This window comes from Colossoma macropomum, unplaced genomic scaffold (assembly GCF_904425465.1).
Source record: "Colossoma macropomum unplaced genomic scaffold, Colossoma_macropomum, whole genome shotgun sequence".
Classification (NCBI taxonomy): domain Eukaryota; kingdom Metazoa; phylum Chordata; class Actinopteri; order Characiformes; family Serrasalmidae; genus Colossoma; species Colossoma macropomum.
In genome coordinates, this window is record NW_023494791.1 from 17198956 (window position 1) to 17221653 (window position 22698).

The following is a 22698-nucleotide window of genomic DNA, read 5'->3' on the forward strand; positions in this document are numbered from 1 at the left end:
TTTGCATATTGAGTGTGTCTTTTCCCTTGTTTTACTCACCATGTCTGTGTTGCCTTTCCTCCTAGTCCGTCTTCTCTTGTTGGTGTTTCCACTTTCTCTATTGTTGAGTGTGGTTCTAAACTGGCTGGCCACTACAGCGTCCACTTCTAAATCAGCTGTTGTGAGATAAGTTGGACCAATGTAAGTTAAATCAACACCGGTAAATTAGGTTCAGTGAACTGTAATGATTTGAGATGGAAATGTGACAGCAGATTAAGTTTAGCTTGTTTTCAACATATTTTGAGGGAAAGACATTTAATTGTGTGTAAATACTTTTTATAATTCAATTCCGTTCAGCAAAGAAATGATTGTGTGAGTGTACAAATTACCAGTTACTTGTTTTAAACTGCAGTGGGCTTACTTCACTTATATTTCTTGAACAAGTAATCTAATTACTCATTACCTTTATGTAACTCTGGAACACCCATACGCATGTGTACCAACTGAAAAGCGAAAATCCACAGGAAAAGTTCTTTTCAGTAATGTATTTAGAAAGAAACATCCAATCACAGTAAAAATCCTGTAAAAGGCCAGTCCGTATTCCTGCAGCTAGCCATGCTAATTAAAATTAAAAATGACAGATGCTGTTTAAGAAAGAAACAGGCCAGAATCAACAGTCCAAAAACTGCTGCCTAAAAGTACAATCTTGAATCTATGGATATAAAGCTTGCAGAACTGTATCTGAACTAAAAACGCATCAAGTCTGTTTAAGCGAGGTTTCGTCTTTCTCTTCCTCAGCACTGGGGTTTTTATCCTTCAGTTTCATATTAACATGATTAGATGCACTGAACAATGTTTCACAGTACCTAAAGTGCTGGTGCTGGTGCTGCTCATGTTCAAAGTCAAGCAGATTGCAAAATCACACACAAGGACAAGCATATAGAAATAATTCATATTTTAAGTGCATCATGTGTAATGAGACATAAAGAAAGTAACATAATTCTAATCAAGTCCGTAACTGTAACATGATTTACAAGAATGTAAGCTGTAATGTGTTACACCACCTCATTACAGGAAAAAAGGAAAACATTACTGTAACATCTTACTTTGTACCCCATTACCCCCTGACACTGCAGACCACTAAAGAATCAGGCAGAAAACTCTACCAAAGGCTCGCTGAGATTAAAAATCATTGAATGTTACCGCAAACCTGAACTGTTGCTTTAAGTCTTGAGGCAGAAATTCTTTCAGCCTTGTGAGCAGATGCTGCTTTGGTTCTGTAGATCTATTCTTGTATTAGAACAGTTTATGTTGGCCTCATTCTGTGATGAACATGCATTACGCTGCATATTTCGAGTGCCCAGCAGAAGAAGAGATTATGGCCATGTGTCTCCAGTGATATTTCAGTTTCCAGCAGAGTGTAGGCCCACAGTCTAGACCACCATGTTGGAGACCCAGGGCCAGAGGCAGTTTGGACAAGAAGCTTTAGCAAGGTGTTATGTCAGGATGTTTTCCAGAAGCAGCCTCCAGACCTTCATTTAAGGAATACACATTCATACTGTACACAAAATCTCATACCACCACCTTCCTCAGTCGCTCTGTAAAAATGAAGAAAAGGCAGCATGTTCCAGTTTCCAAAAGGAAAACTCAACAATAAACATTTTCTAGGATTGCTGTGTCATACTGTGAGTAAAAGGAGAAGAAAAAAACAGAAAAAATAGCCCACAAGAAGTAATATTCCAACAAACGGGAATAGTGCACTGGTTTAATTTCTAATGTGCCTCTCATTCATTTACAGCCAAATCAGAGAGTGGTCAGTAAGGTGTCTGAAAGAAAGAGACAGTACAGGTCTTTCCTGCTGGGGAGTTATCTAGACAAGAGAAAGAATTTGTCCAGGATTGTTTCGTCAAGCTGCTCAGATCTGTAATATGTCAGTTATGTCATTTGTATGTTTTATTCTGCCTTCCATCCTTGCTTCATATGTAGTAGTTATACAAATATAGTGAGAATTTTATTCAATTACTTACTGGTAAATATGCACAGTATATGAATTCACAATTAAACAAGACTCGTGATGTGACATATATTCATGTAACATATCAATGTGTGATTTAATGAAGCTGACAATGTAACATATGATGTAACATAATATCACAGAAAAATGTAGACACAGTGAAAGTTTAAAACATACTGTTAGTACTCCAGTCCATATATGAAAACTAAGCAGCAAAACAGACCATTTTGAACTCTTTGCTTTTGTGATTTCACAAAAAAGCAATACGTTTACATATGTCTGCCTATTCAGCCTACAGGAGAGAAGATTCACTCATTCACACAAAAGAGATAAGGAGTGTTTTTTGAATGAAGTACAACACAAGGAAGCCAATTGGAACACAGCTTAGTTAGTTTTAAAGGCACAGTAACAAAAACAGTCTGTTTAAGTCTAAGCAACAAGGAGAGGTGAGAATATTAACTCATAAAAATGAACTTTGCTGCATTAAACAGTTGCCTTCAGGGAAAAGAAATTACAAAAAAATGTAGAATATGGGCCTTTTAATGTAACATATTTTCATACACAAGACAACAACACCGGCACTTTCAGTGTTTTGGATTGTCTCTACACAAACAGTGAATAATCAGGGACAGCTGGGTCTGTCCTCTCAGAGGAATGATTGAGTGAGTATTGTTGTAGATAATGCCTCACATTAATCTAGCACTAACCAAGGTGAAAGGCCAGTGTAATTTAGTACTCATGTTGAAAGTTGGATGAGGCCTTGTTGCTCTCTGTGCATGTTTGCCTTGACCCGAATGCCCTGCTTTCCCCTGTCTGTTAACCTCTCCCTGAGCTCGGAGCATTGCTGATGGTGTAAACAATCTCTAGCGTTGAATGGCCTTCCCTAAATCAAATGAAATCAAAAGAGGGGAATAAGTTTTGAGGAGTATGCAATACAGTGACCCATGCTCTTTGATCTGACAGTGTGAGTGCAGTTCTGAGTGTGTACTCGGGTTTCAAAGACTCACACACAAACATGAAGTAAACATCAACTCCGTAGCTGTGATGCAAAATGCTGCAGGAAGTGCAGATAATGGGTGATGGCTGAAACCACTGATATATTTTGACTTGCGTCAAGACTAAAGAGTGAAATGAGCACTCAAGTGCAAAATGTGAAACAACAGAGAGACGTTAAACTCGTACCAAGCTAAACTCACAAAAGGTCATACTAGCAATGACAATTATTTTGGTAGGGCATATTTCACTGGTCTGGTCTGAAATGAATTGAAAAGCAAAATGTAGTTATAAAAAGACCTCACAGTATGAATAGACAGGTTTTATTTTAACATGTAATATAGCCAAGAGCATGACCGCCAGTTTTAGACTCAGTGCTGGTGATGATTTTCATCTTTAACAAAGTGGCACCAGAGTAAACGCTTACTGGAAGTGAATTTTGCACTGAAATGTGCTGGCTTTGGTTCTTGTGGTTGTGTGCTGTTGAACCATTTCAAGAGTTCCTCTCACTCTTCTCCTGAGGCCTGGTCATAATACCCTTTTATAGTCCCTCAAATGGCCCTGTATTTTTTTTCCCAGTACTTTTTTCTTTCCCCCCACAGATCCTTGCTTCAGGTTTGCGGGGTGTCACGTGTGCTTCCACTGCAGGTCAGTGGGCTGGAGCAGATAAAGCCATTATTTTGCTAGCTCTCACACCAGCTGGCCTTCTCAGCCTGTGAATGAAGCTGCCATTGTGGAGGATGAGGGACCTGCTGGGCATGCTGAAAACACATCCACGGGGTGAGGATCTGGGAAAGTGACGGCCTCTGTGAAAACAGAGGAGCCTGAGGCCTCTGCCAGCACAATCACAGCCACGCTCGAGTGCTGGCCAGGCCTTATCATAGTGACAGGCCTCAGAGCGGAGAGGAACGCGCTATATTAATGTAGGAAACCTTCCCGCTTATTGTGGGCTCCTCCTCACGAGAGGTAGAATCAACAGGCACAGTGGGCCGAGGGGGTCTTAAAGCAAATAGAGCAAAACTAGCGTGTCCTGCAGCACCTTCTGGACTTTTGAAAGACTTATGTAACTGTGAGCGTTTTGTCTCCAAGCAAAGCAAAATGAATGGAAGGAGAGGGCACATGTAGAAATCCAAAAATGGGTTTCATATATTATTTAATGACAAATGAACACATAAGACGTTGAGAGGGAAAGAGTAATAAATTCACCTCGATGGTGGCCTGTGCATGTGAACCAGTGGCTTGCCTGTCAGTTTAGGGCTTTTGAGATTTTGACAGCTCTTTGCCACAGTGCTGGAAGGTCTAGTAGTCCAGTGACAGCAGGAGATTGATGAGTCAGCCGCCATCTTTGGTAGACTTTGTGTGTCAGGTTAATGGCGTGGTGTTTTGATAGAGGAAGTAACTGATGTCAGCTGAGTCAGTATGTAGTCCAGCAGCAGGTGTGGGATGTACTGCAAACTCAGAGCTGATTTTTTTTTCATCTCTCAGACGCAGTCTTTGTTAAAGCTTCAGCTAGGAAGTGCTGAAACAGCACCAAAGTCCTCAAGAGCTGCTAGAGTTGAGTTATTTCAGTGTCATTTGTTGCTGAAGAACCAAAAAGTTTGCTGCCAATTTGAATAGCTTCCCTGTTAACGTCAACCTTCAAAATTCACGATGAACAGACCCAAAAGAAATGGTCCAGATTTACTTGGAATTAAATCTTCTTACATTGACGTACATTAAAGTTATGAAAGTTTTTTCTTCTCTTACAAAAGTTACTATTTTACAGGGTTACTATTTATAGGGTTTCTTTGGGACAACAGACATAGTTTTCATACAACTGCAAGACTGAAGTGGAATAGAAATTATAAATCCTCAGTTTACTATTCAGTCATTAATCTTATAATATGTAAGTTATGTAGGGATATATAGGGCTGAGCCACTTCTCATTTTATGGATCGTTATTGATAAGTAGAATTTACTTTTTCTTTCCGATTTAAATACATGAGAGTTGTGCATGTCGGTCTGCTATTTGACACTGCAATCCCAGTTTGAATATACTTTAAACACTCTGAATGCTACACTGGTGTGCTGGTACAGGGAGAACACATTAGAAACAGCATATTGCTCATTCACATAGTTTGATGTCTAGCTGTCTTGAAGTCTTTTCACATCAAGTCATTTTTTATGGATGTTACACGTCCATAAATGGTTCTGCTTGGAACCATTATTTCTATGTAGAACCATTTCATGTTTAAATGGTTCTTTGCGTAGTGAAATGGTTCTTCAGATAGAGAACATGTCACAGTTTAATATAGCACCAAAAGGGTTCTCCTGTTGTTATAAGCTTGACATTGTAATGACAGAAGAATCCTTCTGGGTGCAATATACAACCATTTTCAAAAAGGTTCCATATAGAACCATATACAACACATTCCATATCAATCTGAAGAACTATTTTAATTTAAGCATGAAATTGAACCATTTAAGCAAGAAATGGTTCTATATAGAACTCGTGGTTCTAAATAGAACCATTCCCTTTACTAAATAACCTTTGAAAGAACAACTTTTTTAAGAGTGTGGGGTTCCTTAACATTTAGAGCAGTGGTTCTTACGCTGGCCCTTACAGAAAAACACATGAATTTTCACGTGAATAAACACATCACTGCCACCCTATCTGGACTAAGCGGTTAAAGGTGATGGTGATGATGATGATGTTGAATAAACACATCTTGCACACTTTACGTTATTTTTCAGAATGTCGTGTGAAAAAATGTTCATATATGCTGTTTCTTGTCACATGTGATCACACATGCTACATTTTCTTGTAAACTCTTGGGTTTTTTTGCACCCTTCACTTGTGAAATATATGTAACTTTTTTGTAAGGGGTCCTCAGGGCCCCACAGACCATCCATGATTTTACTCTAACCCAACATAGGGATGAAAGAAAAATGTGGACTGTCTAGGGGGCCCTGAAAACTGGGTGGGGAACCCTTGGTTTAGAGGGTTGACCAAATCATCTTTTTATGGATGTAACACACTGAAACCTTCACATAAAGTCCAATGCACTTTTTATTTAACACTGAAATCATGTAAAGAAGATGCAGAAGAAGAAGAAATACACCTATTTAGTAGCACCTGTGACAAGGTTAATATTTTTCTTTCATCCAGTGCAACCTAAAGATGGAGACATATTTTGGCACAAAGAATTACTGTAGAAAACACACAACATAAACAAGTGTTTACTGATTCCAGTGGCCCCTTCTTTCATTTTTCACATACAAAATAGACTCACTAACTGTGCAGCAAATTTAGCTTAGGTCTTGCCTTGCTGAAGTTTCTGTTTAGATCTCCATTCAGGGCTCTCTGAGGGTCTGTACTGAGTGAACAACACCTCCAGCAGTAGCTCATTTTAAAACGTAGTACAGAGTTTTTAGAGAAAAAAACATGGGATAAGTGTTGATATTGGGTGATACTTGAGATTTCAACATTGGTATCAGTATCAGAAAAGAACAAACAGGATTGTGTCATCTCTAATTAAAAGTAAATACAGAAATTGGAGATAAAATCATCAGTGACTGAAGCTAAAGGTGCCAAAGAAATCTCTGCACAGGAGCCGTTTTTTTGTTGTGTGCAGCTCTGTTCTTGTGCTGCTGGTTTTCTCAATGCTGGTGTTAACCACCAAAAGCTCTGCTCCTAAAAAAACACAGGACCCCAAAATAAATCCTCAACTGGCTTTCTACTCAGTGCAGAAACACGGTGAGACAATGGCTTATGCAACACGTGCTGAGGAGGCAGAATGCAAAAAATGAATGTTGCAAATGACAGCTGAAAGTGACAGTGCTGCTTTTTCATGTCGTGGCATAAATTTGATTAAAAAATACATTAAATAGTCATAATACAGTATTCTGATTTTGTTTTTTCAGTGTAAACCCCAAGCTGCACATAAACATCTCACTATAACGTAAAAGGGCAAACTATGACCATTACATTTACAGCAAGGGTTTCCATTGGTGGCTAAAAAAAACCTTTTCGTGTCAGAAAACCTCATTTGAAAACAGATTTCCCCTCTAATTTGCGCATGAATAAGCACACGCTCCCTAAAGGCTTTTCCACGTTCCTGTGTAAACAGGGGTAGCCCCCAACACACTGGCCAGTGCGGAAAAAAGCCAGTGTTTCCCCGTGACCCGCAGGCCCAGCGCACTTCAAACAGGGCCGGAAGCCTCGGCAGTTCGCATCAATGAGGCTTTTCTCCAGGTAAAGAGCAAGCCCTCCGGCCTCAGCCAGGGTAAATGTCAGGACTCCAGAGAGAGAGTTTATCTTGGAGCAGGCTGATATTTTTACACCTTTCATAAAAGCCTGGGGCTGCCCACTGCACCAGCAGCAGTCTGTCACTGGACAGGGGTCTGTTCTCAGTAACCCGGCAAAACCTCACATTTCTTCTGTCCTGCCTGAACACGTGTGTGTGTGTGTGTGTGTGTGTGTGTGTGTGTGTGTGTGTGTGTGTGTTTGTCTGCACCTCCATACAGTGTAATCTTTTCTATTACTTACCTAAAGTACAGCCCAACAAGATCATTTTGTACAATCAGACTATTTGTTTTCGAACATTTTCAGGGCCTAACCTTTACAACACTTAACCTTCCAAAAGTTTGTTTTTGTATAATTTTCAAGATCTCGTCTTTCACTTTGTGCTGGTTTGGGTTCAGTATTGGACACTCGGTAATGTCTAAGAGTGTAAATATGGCTCAGTATGTTGATATTGAAGGTGGTGATTCAGCTACATTAAGATAAGATAAGATAAGATAAGATAATTCTTTACTAGTCCCACAACTGGGGAAATTAACTTTGGAATGTTACAATCTAGTATTATAATCAGTCACAATGATATGAAAGTTTGCACTCTTTTTGTTTTATTAATTTCCAGCCAGTAGATATTTCAGAGATGATCTAAGATAATCCACTTGCATAAAGAAAATGTAAAGTCAAAGAAAAGTAAGTGGAAAGCAAATGTTTCCAAACTGGAGTTCAGAATTTGATGAAAGATATAGAAATGGAATTCCCAAGATGATCAAAACTGTCACCATCAGAAAAACAGTACTTCACACTTTCATTCTGTAGAGAAAATCAAGTTCCACTCTCCCTTCAGATCTGAAAAAATCCACAGGTGTTTCTGTCCATCCTTCCACTGTGAGAAGACAACTCAACACTATGAGTTTGAAAGGATGTGTAGCTGTCAAGAAGCCCTTACTGAGAAAAGAAGATATACACTAGAACGCCATGACTGGACATTTGAAATGTGAAGTAATGTTTTATGGACTAAATTTGTAACTGGGATTACTGGATCGTGAGAAGCAGAAAATGTAACCAACTTCTAAGACTGAACTTTATAGGTGTTTACAAGAAGCGTGCAGATGTCTTTGAAAAATTGAAAGCAAGTCTTCCAAAAAAGAATAAAAGTTGTAACAAAGGGCAAATGTTGGATACATTAAATATTGAAAAACAAGACGTTATCGTTTCAGTTCTGTGGTATTTAGTTGTTGAGGCTTCTGTGTAATTTTCTGTTAAATATGTGTTTTTTTCCTGATTCTGAAAAATGAAAAACTTGTACTTAACGGCTGTTTTGAACGGAAATGTTATAAACGAAAGGGTGATCTATGACTTTTGCACAGTAATGTATTTTCTTACAAATGTAATGCCTATATTTGTTTTAATTTATTATTTATATTTACTGTGTAAATAGTTCCTCTAGTCACATTTGTGCATTCAGTGTATTTTTAAAAGTAATTTGACGATGATCAAATTAAGTCAAATCTTGGTGAAATGTGAGATTTTGGGCTTTGTCACAGAATTTCATGTTCTGGTCTATGATGTTAGATTTATTTGTTTGCTTGTTTAGCTTCTTGCTTGTTTTCGCATTCTCATTTAATGATTTGATTTCTAAAAATCTAAGATATATTAGCAAAGTACGATATACTAATCAGTTAATAGCTAAATCATAAAAAAGCAATTTTCATTTGAAGCACTACTAATAGTAACAAGATTATTTCTAATTTTGACTTAATTCTTTGACTAATTTTATTCCATCTTTTAAGTGTGCTTCAAAAATGCAGTATTGTGTATCTTTCAACATTGGTGCATGCTACATGGTCAAGTTTCTGTAACTACAACCCAATTTCCAAAAAAGTTGGGATGGTGTGCAAAATGTAAATAAAAACAGAATGCAATGATGTGCTACTCATTTGAACCCTATATTCAATTGACAATAGTATAAAGACAACATATCAAATGATGAAACTGTTTTTTAAAAAATAAATGGCCATTTTTAATTTGATGCCAGCAACATAAAAAAAAGTTGGGATGGGACAACAAAAGACTGGTAAATTATGTATTGCTAAAAAAAACCCTGGTGGAACATCTCACAGCTAATTAGGTTAATGGCAACAGGTCATTAACATGATTGGGTATAAAAAGAGCAGCCCAAGAGGAGAGGGACCATCCAGCGTGTTATAAGCACACAGTTCAAAAGCCAGCATCCGTGATGGTCTGGGGGTGCATTAGTGAGCATGGCATGACTTGCACATCTGTGAAGGCACCATTAATGCTGAATGATATATACAGGTTTTGGAGCAACACATGCTGCCATCCAGATGACGTTTTTTTCAGGGAAGGTCATGCTTATTTCAGCAAGACAATGTCAAACCACATTCTGCATGTATTACAACAGCATGCCTCTATAGTAAAGAGTCCAGGTGCTAAAGTGGCCTGCCTGCAGTCCAGACCTGTCACCCAGTATGAAAAATACAACAGATGAGACCCCAAACTGTTGAGTAGCTGAAATCCTATATCAAACAAGAATGGTAAGACATGTCACTTTTAGAACTACAGCAGTTGGTCTCCTCAGTTCCCAAACACTTACGGAGTGTTATTAAAAGAAGAGGTGATGCAACACAGTGGTAAACATGGCCCCCGTCCCAACCTTTTTGAAGTGTGTTGCTGGCATCAAATTCTGTTTTTTTTTACATGTTGCACAGCGTCCCAACTTTTTTGGGAAATAGGGTTTGTATATAACCATACAAAGTACTGCTCTTGATGTATACTAATCTCTCATTTCCTCTAGAGATTATTTAGTTTGTGGATTTGAGTAAAGTGAACAGAATAGGTAGTTTTCCCATAACGGCAGCTGTTGTTTGTTTTTACTAACCTGCTAAGATGTTTGAAGTCTTTAAAGTGGCAGCCTCTGCTTTAGGGCTGAATAAGACATAGCGAGTCTGATGGTCCATATACAATGCCTGCCGTTTCTCCCCGCTGTGCCACCCATGAGCTTAAATTGCTAAAGGCCCTGTCATGTATAAATAGCATTCTATACCTAATTAGTCACACTCGCCCACTGAGGGCTGTGGTTGTGACTCACTGTAGGTAAGAGCAAAGGCTCGCATTTTAAATGCTCCCTTGCACACAATGCATGTCAGAAATCTTTATCATGATCATTCGGTAAAAGGTGCTAAAAGTTGCTCAGATGGAAATGAGTACATCTTTGACTGCAGTGTAGATCTAGAGGTTACATCTACACTGCTAGGTTTAAGATGAATGCCAACTTTAGTCCTGAAGGAACTTTGGGCTTGATTAAATCAGGCGGGGAAACAAAGGAGCGTATAACATTTGTAAAACGGCTTCTTTCTCAGACTGAGGCATGACAGAGACCTTGGGAGGCTTTAAAGACCAATGGTCGAACAGATTAGCAGTGATTATAGTAGGAAAGCTGAAAATTAGTGTGACATGAAAAGGCGTTTAAAATAGAATGTTGGCCTCTAAGCCCTTGGATCTTTACAAAAGCTTTGTGAATAATTATAGCGCCATAGTTATGTATGTCTTTGCAGTACTTTATTGTATGATAGAGCATGGTTGAATATCCCTGGTTAATAGGTTCTGATACTATGATATTTTTCATTTTAGAAAACCTCAAAACAGCCACTGAATGCCTGAATAAAACATATTAACCATCACTAAATGATTATTTTAAATTTATTATTTCATCATTCCAACATTTGTAATTTTAAAGTAAAATGGCCTGAGGTGTGAGGGGCTGATCAGGAAAGGTGTGCCTAGGCAGCCACCTTAGTGCTCCCACTGACACTTTACTCTTGCCATGCTAGCAAATTTTTAGTCCCAAAGAGTGAAAATATTGCCATCCTTTTACAAAGAGCACAGCAGATGGCTGGGCCTTGCCTTTGACACCTATGCCCTTACTTCCACTGCTCCTTTTGGGATGTTATATGGGTGGAGATGGGAAACTTAATATTTCAACACTGGCTAACAATTTGTGATCTTCACACTTCAAAACAAAGGCTAGCAAGAGTTCATTGTTGCACGACATTAATCATGGCTTTGAACCCACAGTGGAACCACAAAGCCAGTGACCTTATGAGGCAGCAGTAAAAAAGCAGGGGTGCTTTCATTCACACAGGAGTTAAAGTCTGCGCTCTCAGAGAATGCAGACATTCTATTTTCCTATAGCAGTATTTCATGTCAACCCCACTGTTTTAGATGGCTCAGTCCATTTTACAGGTAGGCTTTTTGGGACTTCTAATTTTATTGATTTATTCCAATTACTATGTAAAAAAATGCATTACTAGCAATGCTACAAGTTAATAATGCTATAAATACACAAACTCTCTTGCCAGTAAAACTCTTGTTAAGGTTTTTTTAAAATTAATGCTAATTTAAGCTACACTATGTAAGATATGGGGATTTGGAGGCCTCTCTGGTAGAAATGTGTAATTGCACGCAATGTGTGGAAGACGTTGTGCTTCAGACCTCTACAAGGAGAAGGATATGATGAATGCAAGTGCGTTGAAAGAGTATTCAAAAAGAACTCAGTCAAAACTTGGTGAAAGACATGTCTACTAAGGATATAAGTGAATTATCTACTATTGTCAGCATATCTTCATCAATATGTTGATTTAGCCTCCCTTTTCCTCCTAATTCAGTAATGCTACTTCTTTCAGTTCTAACAAAAACATCTTACATTGTGAAGCTTTAATCTGTTTATTAATCAACTATTGTACAATGCTACAACAGGAAAAATACAACCCCATTTCCCAAAAAGTTGGGACGCTGCTCAAAATGTAAATAAAAACAAAATGCAATGATGTGCAAATCATTTAAACTCTATATTTAATTGAATTTAGTACAAAGACATCATATCCAATGTTGAAACAGAGAAGCTTTATTGTTTTTTGAAAAATACATGCCCATTTTGAATTTGATGCCAACAACACATTCCAAAAAAGTTGGGACGGGGGGCAACAAAAGGCTGCTAAAATTGTGTAATGCTGAAAAAACACCTGGTGGTTAATTGGCAACAGGTCAGTAACATGATATGGGTATAAAAAAGCATCCCAGACAGGCTGAGTCTTTCAGAAGTAAAGATGAGGAGGGGTTCACCCCTCTGTGAAAGACTGCACAATCAAATAGTGCAACAATTCAAGAATATCATTTCTCATCATAAAATAGCAAAGAACTTTTGCTTTTCATCATTTATGGTACAAAATAACATTAAAAGGTTAAAAATCTGGAGAAATCTCTGTATGCAAGGGACAAAAAACAGTACTTGCTGGCCATGATCTTCAGGCTCTCAGGTGGCACTGTATTTAAAACAGACATGATTCTGCATGGGCTCAGAAACACTTCTGAAAACCAGTGTCTGTGAAAACAGTTCATCGCTGAACCCACAAATGCAAGTTAAACTCTAAAACACAAAGAGGAAACCAGATATAAACAGGATCCAGAAATCCTGCCAACTTCTCTGGGCCTGAGCTCATTTAAAATGGACTAAGGAGAAGTGGAAAAGTGTCCTGTGGTCTGACAAATCAAAATTTGAAATTCTTTTTGGAAATCATGGACACTGTGCCCACTCAGCTTGTTTTCAGTGCACAATTCAAAAGCAAGTATTTATGATGGTATAGGGGTGCATTAGTGCACATGTCATGGGTGATGTGCACATCTGTGAAGGCACCATTATTGCTGAACGATATATACAGGTTGTGGCAACCTATGCTGCCATCCAGACAACGTCTTTTTCAGGGAAGGCCTTGCATATTTCAGCAAGACAATGTCAAACCACATCCTGCATGTATTACAACAGCATGGCAGCATTTTAAAAGAGTTCTGGTGCTAAACTGGCCTGCCTACAGTCCAGATCTGTCACCCACTGATAACATTTGGAGGGTTATGAAATGAAAAATACAACAAAAGAGATCCTGAACTGTTGAGAAGCTGAAATTCTATATCAAACAAGAACGGGAAAACATTTCACTTTCAAAACTATAGCAGTCGGTCTCCTCAGTTCCCAAACACTTACAAAAATTTCTCCGTTTCAACATTTGGTATGTTGTCTTTGTAGTATTTTCCTTTAAAAAACATGGTTTACATGATTTGCATATCTTTGCATTCCATTTTATTTACATTCTGCACAACGTCCCAACTTTTTGGGAAATGGGGTTGTAAATGCATATGGAAATACATTGGTAAAGCTGATGCTGGAAACCCTTTCACTCTCTTACCCTCCATGAATAGTGCTTTACAGTTAAAGGCAGTGACATATATCAAGTGAGTGTTGCTTTTAGAAGCTTGAAAAATATAACAGCCTGGTCATTAGAGATTCATAGGGATTCCATATGTGAAAATACATCACCTGGGCTTCCTTCGTCACCTCTCCCCCCCTTCTTTCCTAATGCTCTAATTGCTGCTGTTTTTGGACTTGGACTAAAAAGTGTGAAATTTAACCAAGATGTTATGAATCAATTAAGTTGTTACACAGTTAAATAGCTGGTGAAATATACAAACACTGTGGCCTTCCTACCTGCTCCCTCAGTGTTTGATGTTCTTTCCCTTGGCTCTCTTTCCAAACAACCCTGGTGCCCTCTGAGATCACTGAGGCTGATGATACTGATGATTATTGACTAATATTTGGATGAAACTGGAGCTGCAGACTGGGGGCGACAGCTCCTCCTTTTGATTTGTCCTGTGATGAATTGTGTGGAAGTGCAGTAATTTGAGCTGATTTTGCTCCTGTGTGAGAAAGGCCTGTGTGTGTGTGCGTGTGTTTGTTCTGTGTGAGGATACGAGAGCTCTCATGTCCCATTGTCTTTGTCCGCGTGTCTCTCTAACAGTGGTGTAATGTTGCTGCAGACTAAAACACTTGAGCAGCGTGTTTGCAAATGTCTGTTACCTGCTATAGAATGAGGTGGAGTAAGCAAGATGCCTGTTGTGTCCTACATCTTCCACACACAGCTGCAAGGTCACACACACGCTTACATACACACACAGAACTTGTCTATAGGTGTCATTAACAATACAGACAAAGAGTCAGAATCTTGCCCTCTCAGCACTATTTTGGATGTGGTTCAGGGAATTCAATGCTGTGAAACTTGCTTGCTTTTTCTCACTTTTTTTCTCCTCACTTTTACTTAGTTTTTCATCTAATAAAATGTAATGTTCAATAGCCTTGTGAAATACTAACTGAGTAACTGGTTATTTGGGATATTTAATATTATAGAGTTTAAGTCAATTTAATTTAATAGAGTTTACTACAACTACTAGTACAAAAAAGGTGACAAAAGTGTTCTTTGGAGCCATTAAATAATCGCTTTTGGTTCCCTAAAGAAACATTTCAGTGGATTGTTCTTTAAATAACTATATTTGTAAATAGGATTTATGAGTGTTAAAAACCACTTTTATATTTTTCATAAAAACAAAAAAAACCTTTCACTGGTGTAGAACTTTTACATGGAGGTTCTTTAAACAGGCCATATCATGGAAAACTGATTCTTCCTCACTTCTTTAAAACTTCGATGTAGTATGTATACACTGATAAAAGTTTCCAAATGCACTATTCAATCCCCAGGACATACAGTCCGTATTGTTGCTATACATAAAAAAAAGTATCTCTAAAATGGTAATTTTACATAAGGAAAGAGCGTTTTTTTTTACTTTTCAGTGAAAGTCAATGTAAAAAGATTTTATTCCAAGCATTTTGGAGCATTGGAGCCTTTCTATTAGTCCATTCATTATGAAAGTTTCACACAATGTATTGGGCAGCTGCTCTGTTCAAATGATGTAGAAAAATGTATTTTTTATATATATTTATAATTTTAGGACAACGACAGTTTAGAAACTAAACTGCAAAAACAGCCCATTTTAAGTTCATTGTTTTTGTGTTGTCACAAAAAGTGACTTGTTTACATATATCTGCCTGTTCAGTCTACAGAGGTTTACCTCCACCCATTCACACCTAAGTTGTAAGGAGTGTTTCAGCCCTGAATGCTTTTTGAATGATGCACAATACAAAGCAGCAATTTAAACATCTTATGTATACAGTAACAATTAAGGATTACAGATACAGAGAGGTTGTAAAATGAAAGAATAATGCGTTTGGTACATTAATCCATACAAATGTTATAAATGGACTTTATGGAAAAACTTTAAAATGGTTCTTCATACTCAAACATCACATCCATTGAAAGAGTCTTTAGGGCACCAAAGGTGGGTTTTCCAAAGAGCTCTTTAGGCAGTGTTATTTTTAGAGTGTTGGTTATCTGTGACTTGACTTAAATTTATACCAGCCTTATAAAGTGTGCTTCAGTCTTACACAAATAAAACACTCTTGTTTATGTTTCAATATTGTTACATGCTACATGGTCATCTATTTTGTATCTATGTGAACATGCAAAGCATTGATCTGCTGTGGTGGTCTTGTCATTGCTAACTGAAAGTATAGTTTTAACAATTAGCCAAGATAATCTTACATGATTAGCCAAGCATGTTTCAGATCTAAGAAGATAACTGATAAGCATTATATTATATTATATTATATTATATTATATTATATTATATTATCAACTGGATCTTCAAAATCTTCTTTGGATACCAATGAAGCCTCTTGTGCCACCTGCTGGTAGATTCAACATTTTGGTACTTTGTGCTCAGTGACTGCATTACATGTGAAGGACACTTTAATATTTAAGGCAGTTTTACAGTAAATGTGTTTCTCTGGTGTCTTACCTGTTTCCTGTACAGTCTTAATAAATCAACACCCAGACTAGGTCCTTTTTTAACCTCAGTGATGATGGCAATCTCTCTGTTTCCATCCTTCTAGCTGATGATGTCATCGGCAGCAGTGTCTTGACCCAAACAAAGAGCCTTTCATTACGGCTTCAGGAACCTATATATTACAGCAGGTGATAAGAGGCACTGTAGCATAGCACGCCAGCAGTGTACAACTGTTCCAAACACACTGTAAACTAACCAGCACAATTACCAAATGAATTGTTCCCCTTTGTGTGATGTTTTACTTGTTTTTCGGCCACTTGATTGCAGTGTCTTTCTAAGGGCCCGCTTTTATTGCTGAGAGTGAAAGAAACCAAGAGGAGACTCCCAAAATAAGTGTGAACAAGTACTGCTAATGTTCATGTTTGTTGTTAGCTGTGCATTTTCAGATAAGGTATTCCAACTGTGCTGCCAAAATGGGTTTCGGAGCCAGTGAAGAACCACTTTTGGCTCCCTAAGGGGCCTTTCAATAGATGGTTCTTTAAAGAACTACATTTTGTAAATAGATATGTGAGTAGAAAGAACCTTTTAAAATTTTAAAGAACCTCTACATGACGTAAATGTTCAATTAAAGTTTTTAATATCAATTAAAGTTTTTTTTTCTAGCAAAGAACCATTTAGCAGCCCTTAGCTAAATTTCTAAGATCTAAATAGCTCAGAGTCACTTTTTACCCCATTATGACTGAGTGTTGGTTTCTGCATCTAAAGCTTTGCCTGTGAATTTGAGGTGGCAACATCCTTTGACATATAAAATGAAGTGGCACAGTCAATATCGTATTGCCGTCTAACCTTCAGCTTTAATGTTCTACTCACCATTAGAATAGGATTAGACACACTTCATTTGTACATCCACACCTAAATAAGATGCACGATTGCTGTCTTTATGGATGTATCAGAATCCCAGACTAACTGGAGGTTGGATGTCAAAGAGCGAATGTATTTTTCATCAGGGCCAACGCCCACTCCTTCTTCACTACGTCTGTCTGAGGACTGTGTAACTGCATCCCCTCTCACATGCTGAGGCAAGTCCCATTAGACTAAGCTTTTGTCCTCTAGTCTCTGATGAAGACAGAAGGAGTGAATTTGTTACGTCAGCCTGCTGATCAAATGACCTATGGCAGTTCACATCTGATAAAGTTACTCACTTTCCACCGTGCCAGGATGAGTTAGCCCTCACGCACCAGGCTAGGCCATCAGAGCATTTTATGTTGCTTCTCTGCTGCTGATCTCTTAACAGACAAGAGAAGCAGGGAGAGCTCAGCATCATTTGATGTTATCTTTATGACAGTGACCTACTTCTTAGCTTTCAAATGTCACTGAGATTCTGAATGGAGATTCCTTGAATTCAGTAAAACAGTGATTTGTCACAGTGTCTTCGTGACTCATTAGCCAAACTGTGACTGCTGTCTCTTTGCTAGCCAGAGTGATGTGCTTGCTGTGCTGTGGCCATCAATTTGAAAGTCTCAGAAGCAAATCAAGCACAAAATGAAGGAGGTAAGGAAACGAGCTTCTCTCACGCTGCTCATATGCTGGAAACGAGTGACCCGGATTAGAGGTCTCATCAGCCCTGTCTGCCCGATTGAGGCCCCGCTGCCTGTCAAAGTCACATTTTAATCACAGACGTAATTTGAATTTACATTAATGAAAACAAATGGCTCCCTGGGCTCCCCATGCTCAGGGTAATGAATTATTATCGCTCGCAACAATCACATTTCTCTGCATTTTTCAATTACATGCCCCTGCTGAGTTTCTCAAGGATAGCCCTCTTTGATGAAGATAAACGATCTTCGTGGACAGACTGCGTGTCTGCTACCTCACTATAACAGTTTTCTAATTTAGGCCCATTTTCTCTGATGCAAGACATGATTTATCTATTTGTATCTCCAGCTTGACACCGCAGTAATATAATTGAAAACAGGTGCTAATTATGTCTTTGATTGGGCTAGAAAGTTAACAAATAGAAGCCTGTATCCTGATTAGTGTGCCTATTTTCAACACATAGCAATTAAACGCTAATTAACATCATGTCATCAAGTTTTCTCCATAAAAGTCAAACCCAGGCTATTGCTTCTTGGGCATCTTTGGATGAATCTCCTGTCTGGTGTTTTAAGACGTGAGGTCGGGGCCTTCGCCATCTGACATGTTTCCTGTGCCCTAAAAGCAAAGTGTTCTGTTGTCAATTGTCGCCACATGCCTGGTTTTCATTGCTAACTACTCAAATCTGTCAGCAAAGGATTCAAGCTGGCTTTGGCCTTTGCTGCGTTCTGCACAAAAAAACAGTAATGCGCTGAATTGACTTGATTCAAATGTGCTCATCTTTTCCACATTAATGAAAGACATTACACAATTATTGGCAAATATAAGTGAAAGACAACATTGTGGTTTTTCTTGTAACATTTTTATTCATGTGGAAATCATTCACATTTGAATCAATTCAATGCATTCAATGCTTTTTGGTATGCATAGCAGGGAAAACAGTGTTCTTTATCATTGTATCACTTATGGAATCCTAATTTTTATTCTTCATTCACTGGGAAAATGATTGACTGCCTCAAAATATACAACAGAGCGAGGAAAGAAAGTGCTGCACTGAGTCTGTTGATTTCAAAAGTAAAATTGTTTAAACACGGCTGCATTAAACAATGAGTTGTAAGTCTGATTAATAATCCTAAGGCACGCAACCCCAGTGTTCATCTGAGGCACAGCGGGGAATTACTTCAGCTTAATCATCACTACACAGGGCATTTGAAGGCTCACAGGTCTGGGCTACATGTAAGCGTGAGCGATGTGATGTTTCTAAATGGCTAACTGTGCAATTCAGCAGAGCAACAGAACGTTATCCTTCTTTGAATGAAGGTGTTCATTTTAACAAGACACGCTTTTGCGAACACAGCGCCAACCCACAGTCATGTTAATGACGGGCACTCACTCAATGTCTCCCCCTCCCTGGAAGAACTCATGATAATTGCTCTAATGTCGTGGAAAATTCGAGTTCTGAAGATGGGCTGAGACTTGAGGTCTGCCCAGCAGGCCCGAAAATGGATGAATCATTTTCTCCACTCAGGTTTATGATTTGTTTTTGTGACTGAAAAAGCTCCTATTTGCTTTTATTTCATTATAATGACTGGATTTGGAGGGATGAAGGCTTAGAGGTGTTTTTATTCAGCCTAGCACCACGGCAGGCTCTGTTAGAGAGGCTGCATTGTTGGCGGTTTGGACATGCGGGAACGTACAGAACATGTCTTGGGAATGTGGGAATTTGTGGGTTGAGTGCATATCTATGGTTTATAAAGTCTGCTAGTCAACAGACAGACTAGCTTGCGGGAGAGCACACAGTAGACTGTATAATTCTCTCAGAACCAAGGCCGATTCCCACAGCTGCAGCACCATTCACGTTTCACAAGCTTGGCCTCATCTCTGCTGGCACGCTTAATCGTGAAAAATAACTCCAACTCGAAATGCTCCTGCTCTCAGCCTACAGACACCCGCTTTTGTCTTCAGAGCAGATTCTCGCTGAATGACATAAAAGAGGTCCTTCAGTAAGTGCTTTTCAGAATCATTTTTGGTTATTCCATTGACTTTACATGCCCTTGGAGGAGCACTGAACTCTTTAATAGGACGCAGATAAGACTTGGCTCCCAGATGTATGCCTCAGTTTACCTCTCAACTCATCGAATTGGTGATGTCTGCTTGCACTTATTGGACGCTTGGCATATCGTAATATATATGGGGATTGAATTACCCAGTGGGGGTCCAAGGGCTCGTATGTGCTACATCTTTCATTGAGCAAAGCCTGTGAGCAAGATTGCAGCATTACGTATTGCAATGTGTTTGAGTCCCTTAGCCTAAAACATATGGATAATGGATGGAGGATGGAGACCCATCAAGCAAAAAAGAGAGATGCTAAACTCTTCGGAAGGGATGGACGATAATATCTGAGTCATATTGGTATCGGCAGATATTTGCTTTAAAAATAATCAGCACTGGACAGGTATTTAGATTTAGCAGATATTTTAAAGCAATATTTGATGACATTTATTGCAGCAGAGTACAGGAAACAACCTAACACAGGGCATGATTTAACACAGACTTTTATGTTGTTATACAAGGTCAAGCAGCGTGTGCTTCTGGCCACATTACTACATTTTCTAGCCATGGTCTCCCACAAAAATTCAGAGCGATTCATCAGCATTTTAAAGAAATCTGTGCCAAAAGAGTGTTTTCAGAGCACGTAAGAAAGTTTTTTCAAGGCAAGTTTTTTTTCAGTTACTGAGCTTTTTGTGTAAAATCACAAAATCCAACCTTACGTTACTGTAATCACCATCTTGTTGCCTACATTGTAGCACTGTTTTGAAGCATGTCAAGCTTACAGCAAGTGCTAGCTAGACTTAAGTACGGCCTCCACACTGCAGGGTTAGTTGTTACATGGCATTACAACTAAGCCACCTTCAGTAAACACAGACAACTAAAGTAAGTTTTATCTTTTTGTTCCATATATTTATCCAGATTTTAAAATGAAAAAAGGAAACATCTGAAAACAAGGATTTTCTTCTACTTTATGGTTTTAAATAAGTACATTAATGAAAATGACATTATATTTGGTAAAGCTGTAGTTATTAAGAAGTAATGTTCCATATTTTACTGATGTGAAAGACAAAAAATAAATGTCATTGTTTTACACACAGTCTCATGTCAGTTACATGTCAGTCTCATGTCAGTTTTTATATTGTTGCTGTCCAAAGAAAAACATCAGAATTTTTGTTGATTTTTGATTTTTCTACATTGTTTGAGCTAAGCCACTGCCCTTTATACCGTGTAAAGAAGGCTGTTTAGGTAATGTTCAGTTACTGTGCTAAAATATCTGCAGTTTATTCTTTTTACTGCATTTGTAAACCTATTTCTCTGTAATGCTATTTCAGGTCTCAATTTCTACATTTTCAAAAGGTTTGTGTATCCACATCAGCAGACATGTACAAGAAAAATATCAGATATCAGCATTCCCATATCGGAGCATCCCTACTCTTTAAATGATTACAATATGCATCATAACAAAATACATTTTTATGCACCAGTCATGAATGCACACTTCTCTTTCTTTGGACAGAAAGAAAGTGCAGCTCAAATACAGAATGCCTTCTACAACACAAACCACTAGCCTTCCAGAACACAGTTCTCTAAACAAGGTGCTTTTGGCTGAAATTCAAAGTCAACAATGTAGCACAAGACAGAGGATAAAAGCCACCTCCAGGTCTCTTACAAACACCAGATAATTACAACCAAGCCTACAAGACTGGCTCGTCATAATTGGCTTTTCTTGACTTTGCTTTAGTGTCTTTCTCATCGCTGTGATTTGGCAAAGCCCAAGTGAAGCTCTTTTCAGGCTAGCAATGAATGGCTCTTCTGTGCGTCACCACTCTGTCACCAGAGAGACGCCGAGGGGGTGTACTTATACAATGGCCAACGTCAAAAACAAGCGCACAAGTACTGCGGCCAGCTGCACCACACTGGCTCAGATGGACAGATCTTCCGCTTGCTCCTATTCACTAGAGCACCTTTCAGAGGTAAATGCTGAGAGCCCTCACTCACAGCCTTGTTGCTAACTGACTACAGGCCTTTTGATGAGCGAATAATTGCCTGAACCCTCCACAGGGTTGGAGCTGATCTGTTAGAGTGTCTTAAGTTCAGTTAGATTTTTTTCTTGAGAAACTTGTTAACCATTCAGTATTACCTTATGTTTGGAATGTGGGAATCTACTACTATGATTAACAAAAGTTTGCAAGTGAGTGGTGTAAAGACTAATGATGCAAAAATAATCAAAGCAACATTTTGTAACAAAACCTTAAAACCTTTTACCTTAAAACAACAGCTTCCAAATCATTTTGATGGTGCACTGACTTATAATACGGAGAATGGTGTCTCTGCCTGGAGTGCCTACTATAGCGCTATGTAGCTTCGAGGGAGCGTGCACAAGAACTGTGTTATTCTTTATGGCACCACATCACACACCAACTATGGGTTTTCAGCTGGCTATAAGAAGGGGCTAGCTCAGTATTCCCAGCATGGACATCATGGCAGAGGCTATGAAGAGATTAAGGAAGACACTGAACAAAAGCAAACAAGGAAGAGAAAACAGAAGTGACAGAGCAAGAGACCGGAAAAAAGTAATCTCAGACTGGCTTTAACTTGTTAAAAGAGATAAAAGGATGCAAGACAGATGCCAAGCAGGCCTCCTTCCTGTTGGACTAGTAAGTAATAACTTGTTAGCTGGCTTATTTGTCTTGTGTTGTTGCACTTACTCGACGTTTTGTCCATGCGAAAGGTTCAAAGCACGATTTGTATATATGACAGTGGTGTATAGTGAATTATACCCTGCCACTGTAGGGGGACCCCAGCAGCAAAAAATACCAATTCTCGCATGATGCTGCTTTAAATAAATAAATTAATGAATGAATAAAATTGTGTAAACAAAGAATTGAACAAACAAACAAATAAATAAATGGGCCTCAAGTGCAAACCAGACCTTTACTGAACAAAAAAAATATGTCTCAACTAACATAATTTTGTGAAAGTTGGTAAGCAATAGAGCAATGGGCCTCATTGACTAATATCTTCCTAAGTTTTTCTTAAA